The following is a 6,281-nucleotide window of genomic DNA, read 5'->3' as shown; positions in this document are numbered from 1 at the left end:
CATTAGCATCCGTTGTGTGTGGGAAGAAAACTTTTTTTTACAGCGAAAAAAACCCCTAAACTTCCAAGCAAGCACCGAGTGTGCTATGACGTAATGGGAAACTCACAGAGAAAGTCACGGATTCTTCAACTGACTGCGGCACACCTGCACCAGGGTAAACCTCCGCCTACCGCAGTGCTGCTTTACAGGTGAAAATAGAGCAACAGGACCGCTGAGTCTTTGACTTTATTTATGTTCTGCTGTGTTTTACTTGCATCTATTTGAAAGAGTGAGTGTAAACACAAAAAATATTTTATTTTATGTGCTGGAATGTGCAGAAAATAGGTTTAAATGTTAAACTAATTTATTCAAGTCAGAGAATGTTGCATATAATTACATTTTTGCTTGATGCATAAAGTTAAAAGATTAAAACTGATAAAACAAGTTAAAAGAGACTTTTCCATTTGATTACATTTTGTATGATGGATTATGTAGAAAAAGTAGAATTGGGCTGAAAGATCTATCGCTTTATCACCTCTTCAGGTTGTAAATCGTGTTTTTAAAAAGTAACTAAGTAATTAATTACTTTTGAAAATAAGTAATCAGTAAAGTAACGGGATTACTTTTTGGGGGAAGTAATCAGTAATTAGTTACTGATTACTTTTTTCAAGTAACTTGACCAACACTGAGTATTACTGTAGATCTCACATCTCACCACTGAACGTCCGACTCGGGTACAAACTCACGCACAATGCTCTGTATGTCAGGAAAAAATGCAAGCATGCTTCTGATTGCATTTCTTACCTGACACATCTTTGTAGGTCTTGTAGGATGCAGGGTCTTACACTTAAGATTACTGTGTGGCCTCTGGGGGCTTTAACCAGGCCAGACAGTAGTGTGTGTGACCTCAGGATGTGTCTTGAACAAATCGTGAGCCTGTTGAATAATAATCTTGTACAGTGATATACAATGGTAATAAACTGGTAATAAAGGAACCAACAAAATTGGAGCACAGGTCCTGGGTTTATACAAAAATACAAAAAAAATAAAAAATCATAAAAATCCATGCAGCACCTGTTTCATAAGTATGAGCACATAATGCCTGGTTTTAATTGCTACTCATAAATTCCTTTTCTAGCAGAAATATTTATTTATATTTAATGATAATGGTTCTTTTTGTATTTTTGAAACATTTAAACCTTTTTTTTTCTTTTGTTGTGGTGTTTATTTTTTTTCTGCATCTTATTTTCTCTGTCTTCAATGTTTTGTTTTGTTTTTAATAATAATTGGGAACTAAGCCATGTTTGATCAACAAGTGAAGTATTTCTACATGAAGACATGTAGAAATGTAACGGTCTCTTTATCTATTCTGTATTTATTTATTTTTTTGCCCATTATTTGGGTTCTAAAGTAAAACGAAACAACTTTAAGAACTGGCCTCAGTTTTTTAACAAGTCACTGTATAAATTAGTAAAGGTATTTATAGAATGTGAGATGCCTTACTTGACTTAGCTTCTTCATGGGGATAAACTATCAAATATATGGTTAGAAAATATCTGGTACATTTTAAAACTGGATATTGGTAAATTGAAAGTGTAATCAAAAGTCATGCCAAAGGTTTTTGTTTTTAAAAAAAAAAATAAAAGTAGGACAAAAAGTAGCCTTGCAGTTATTCTAAGACGTTTTCGCCACAAAAAACTCCATGTTTGTTCGCAGTTCAGGAAATAAACGGTCTTCACCTCCACAACCCTATCTCCTTAATAGATACTGGTTTCTTTCTTCCTTTTACAATATCTTTCAGCTTTCAGACAGGCAGGAAAGGGTCTGCAGCATTAATGGAAACTTGAAAACATCGACCACAGCTTTTTGAAGTGCAGCAGAGAGCCTGTTCTCCTTCCTCTTCTCTGCTTTTTCCTTTTTGCTGCTGCTGGTGAACTGATGAATGTTACATTTGGTTACTGGACACACCCGCCTCCTAATCATCTAGTCAGTGCAAGAACTCTCTGGCTTGTTTGAAAGTGTTACTTCCCATCACCTATTCTCCTCTCACCTGAAAATTTATTCAGAACTGATGAGTGCTGGTTTATAGACTAGTAACATAACCCTCGCACCTTTTTACTTTCCTTCTTTTGTTACAGTCAGTACACTGTGACCCTAGTGAGTACCAAAAATAACTAACTATGAACTCATAATGTAAATTCCTGTATATGTGATTGTGTATTATTTTATGTGTATGTTATATTCTAATTATGCAAAATCTGTTCTAAACCCCAAACTGTCCCTGATATAATTGACTCTTAGACCTGCAGTTGTTCTCATTCTCAGTCCCTTTCTTCTTCTGCATCCCTATAAATTTGGCCTCTCCCTTCTTCTACAATACAATTTTTACCAACACTATTTATATTTTTATCCATCCTGATGTTTCTTATTGTGATTTTTTTTTTTTTTTAAGTTCACTATTGCCATCATTAGGCACATATCTACTAAATGCTGTGAATATATACATGTGTGTTGTAAATGTGTATAGGTGCTGTTAGCTTGGACAATGCGTTGGGTCAAGTGTACTTCCCTCCCACCTGTTTATGTTTGTTTATAGGCACTAGAACAGGCAAGTATTTGACTTGGAGGTCTTTCTTTTTACCTTTCAATGTCAGATAAATGACGCAGGAGGACATTTCTTGCACACAAAAGCACCCTGCTGACTTTTATTGTTGCACCTAAAGTTGATTAAATATTTTATACTGACAAACACACTATTAGATTTTCTATTATTAAACCTTCTAACTATCCTTGCAGTGCATTTTAACTGAAGTCTTGTTCAGGGTAGATTGATGTGATTTTCACAGCTTTGTCTTTAATGTCTTCAGTGTCCTCTTGCACAAGGCAATGGACCATGAACATGCCCGGATCATTTAGAGACTCCTAGGCACAAATGTTTGATGGGCCCTAGCCAGCTTTCTCCCCCTTTCCTTCAGTATCTGACAGATAGAGAGACCGTACTGTACCCAAATAACAAAAAACAAAAATAACAGGCACAATGCAATGTCACTAAAACCGTACCGTATATAAAAACGTTTTAAGTTGAAGATGCCAGACACTTTTCAAAGTGTGTGTGCATGTGTTTTTGCATACACAGTTGTTGCTGTCTTTTCTCCCCCCTCTCTCTCTCTCTCTCCCTCTCTGTTTTCCAGCTGATTTTTCCTCCTTTCAGCACCTCTTCACAGTCCCTCTCCCAGATGAGTGCTGAAACAATAATGAAGTAGAGTCCTGAGAGCTTTTATCTAGAAACCACTTTTGTGTCCGCTTATATAAGGAATAAACTTTTTTTTCTTTGTCAGAAACAAATATTAAATAAATAATCTATTACAGCTAAAGCAGAAATATTTTACGGGATACTCTCTTCTTCACTTGTAAGGTGTACAGCAGGCTTTGTACTAGTGAGGACAGCCTGGCTCCTTCATTTAGATCCAGTCAAACTTTAGGTCATAAATATAGAATAAATCAAAATATCCTTTGTCCCTCATTGGGGAAATTCATGTGTTCCTGACAGGCAGATTGAGCATGCAAAAGCACACAAAAGTAAACAATTTTTTTTTTTTTTAAAGAAAAGAAACAAGAGACTGGTTTTTTGTTTTTTTTGTTTTGTTTTTTTTAAACACAAAATGAAACCTTTCATTTGCAAAATTAACTATCCCTCGAGTACTTTTTGCAGGTTTCTGTGACAACAGTTATGTCTATAGGTCTTTGGTGAGGTTCCAAAACATTCATCACCTCCTTCTCTCTTCTTCCTGCCAGAACCTCGGAACCTGGAATCTTGTTGTGCAAGTTGTAAATAAAGCTCAGTGGACTTCATAGTTTTACTTTTATTCTGCTTGACAGTATGATTTGCAGAATCTTACCCAGCTATGCAAAACTATGTCCAGTTGGAACATTTTGTATAATGCAAATAATGATTTACATTAATATGCTTTTCAAATCTCACAAACCCATATTTAAAAAAAAGTTTTGATGGGGAAAAAAAATTGGATGGAAAAGTAAGTGTAACTGAAAAGAAACAATCGGTAGAACATTTGGTAAATTATTATGTTAATAAGCAACAGGTCATTGTTATATATATCGGGTATAAAAATAGCCTCTTAGAGAGGGAGAAGTTCACCAATCTGCAAAAAAACCCAAAAAACTACCACTGCAAAGAATATTGTTCCTCAGTTTAAAAATACTAAGACATTTAGTCTCTTGTCATCTACTATGCATAATATCATCAAATGATACACTAGGGTCTTGTGCATTAAGGTCAAAGCCAAAAATCTATATTGGCAGCACTGCATTAAAAACAGGCACATTGATTGACTCAGGAGCATCTATCAATACATGTTGATGTGCCATTCAGATTGCATGATCCAAAAACTGGCCTTCCAGCACTGAAACCCCGCGTCTCTGATGATATGACGGTGCATCAGTGAATTTAGTGGCTTGCACATGTGGAAAGGTATCATCAGTACTGAAAGATATACATAGGTTTAAGTGTGTGTGCTCCCATATACTGCACCCATTGCATTCTGTTTTGATTTACATTATACAAAGCATTAGGATTGCGATTGTACTTTTACCAAAAAACAAACCAAAAAGAGAAATTGTCTTGTGGATCAGCAGGAAAAAAATGTGCATTTTCATACCTGATTTATAATTTTGGTAACTTATTAAATAAAAATATACAAAAAAGTTTTGAGATGTTCTCATCTTACAATTTATACTGCAGAATGTGTTAAAATTACTTACTGTATTTCACTGAAAATACACCTACATTTCAGAATTTTTTTGATTCTTAACATTTTCAAAATGCTCAGGCTTGCCCTGATTGTCGTCTCTTCTTTTTTCTTCCCCTTGGATATTATCATTTTTTAATCAAATTAAAAATGCTTTGTTTATTGCTGAGACAGTAGTTGATTAAACACAGAAGTTTTTTCTGTAATTTTCTGTAATATCAGAGACAAAACATACACTACCCCTTCACAAAGTGCGGTTTGTACATCTGCTCTGATATAGACTCAGTATTGGCTTTATAACCCAGTTCCCCTTATGGGTAGTTGGTTTTGAACAGCACTTATTGTGGGCCACCCTCCATATGAATATACAAGTAGAGTGAACATGTGTATGGAGAACATGTAGGGGCTGTATAGGAATTGGGAAGACATATTATACAAGCAGGTGATTAACTATAGTTTGTACAGATTAACTGTATAGTTTAACTTACTGTGGGTGTCGAGATTATATTCCATGATGATTAAAGCCCTTCTGGTTTTGTAAATATGAGGAAAACAATGCGTATGCATATTTCTGAATACCCATGCCTGGGTGTTCCTAATTATTTGTATGTTGCAAATTGGCCATCTTTGCAGTACTTTATTGAACACGACATTGACAAAACAAAACAGCAGTGCAATTAATTTGTTTTTCTCTGTAAATGGGCAACAGCAAAAGGCCAGAGAGGCAACATGGTTACAAAAGAACAAAGCACAGGTGCCAACACTGAAGGAAAGAAAAAGTGAAGTTAAAAAAAAGACATTCAGGAAAAGCAAGGGGGAACTGTGACAGTGTTATGGCCCTGTCCATAATCTGTTTTGGTGGCTGTTGTTGTCTGTGCCTTTAAGTCTTTGCAGGTCCCGGAGTGGATGAGCTGACGGCTGCTGATTGGTCCCCTGGCCATGTGATCTTCATTCAAATCCCTCACCAGCAGTTGTCCCGGGGCAGCCACTGACAGCAGCAGCAGACCTGACCCTGGCCTCCAAAACCTGAGACTTTTGTGCCTGTGACTTTGTGCGACTTTTTTGGAGTTTTGTATATAGTGTGTACATTAGTTTTCATTGTAAATAGCCTTGTAAATAGCACTGCAACAGAAGGGGTGAGCTGCCTTATTGTTTTTCCTTGCACTGTTTTCTCCTGTTTATTTCAGTTAGGGAGTTAGGTGTAGCGCTTGTCTTTTGTTTGATATTTGATTTCACATAGGGTTGTAGATAACACCTCCTCCTGACTTAGCTTGTTTTGTTTGTTATTTTGGCCTTTGTTCACCCCGGAGCTTCATTTTTGCAGTGCAGAAAAATAAATCACGATTCACTAAGAAATTGGTTTCCCTTTGTGTATGGTTTTGGGGACCAGGGCGGGGCAATTCTTTCAAACTTGTGTTGCGTTCCTGTACCCCTAGACTGGGGCGTAACATAAAGTGGGGGCTCGTCCTTTTTTTTTTTCTTTTGCCATTCTTTTTGCTCATTGTATTTTGTGGGTTGTCTGCAGTTTTTGGTTGG

The sequence above is a fragment of the Rhamphochromis longiceps genome, linkage group LG23, assembly GCF_057381845.1.
Source record: "Rhamphochromis longiceps isolate RC_006_pf linkage group LG23, R_longiceps_female_GT1.1, whole genome shotgun sequence".
NCBI classification, from domain to species: domain Eukaryota; kingdom Metazoa; phylum Chordata; class Actinopteri; order Cichliformes; family Cichlidae; genus Rhamphochromis; species Rhamphochromis longiceps.
Note: the sequence above shows the minus strand (reverse complement) of the source record.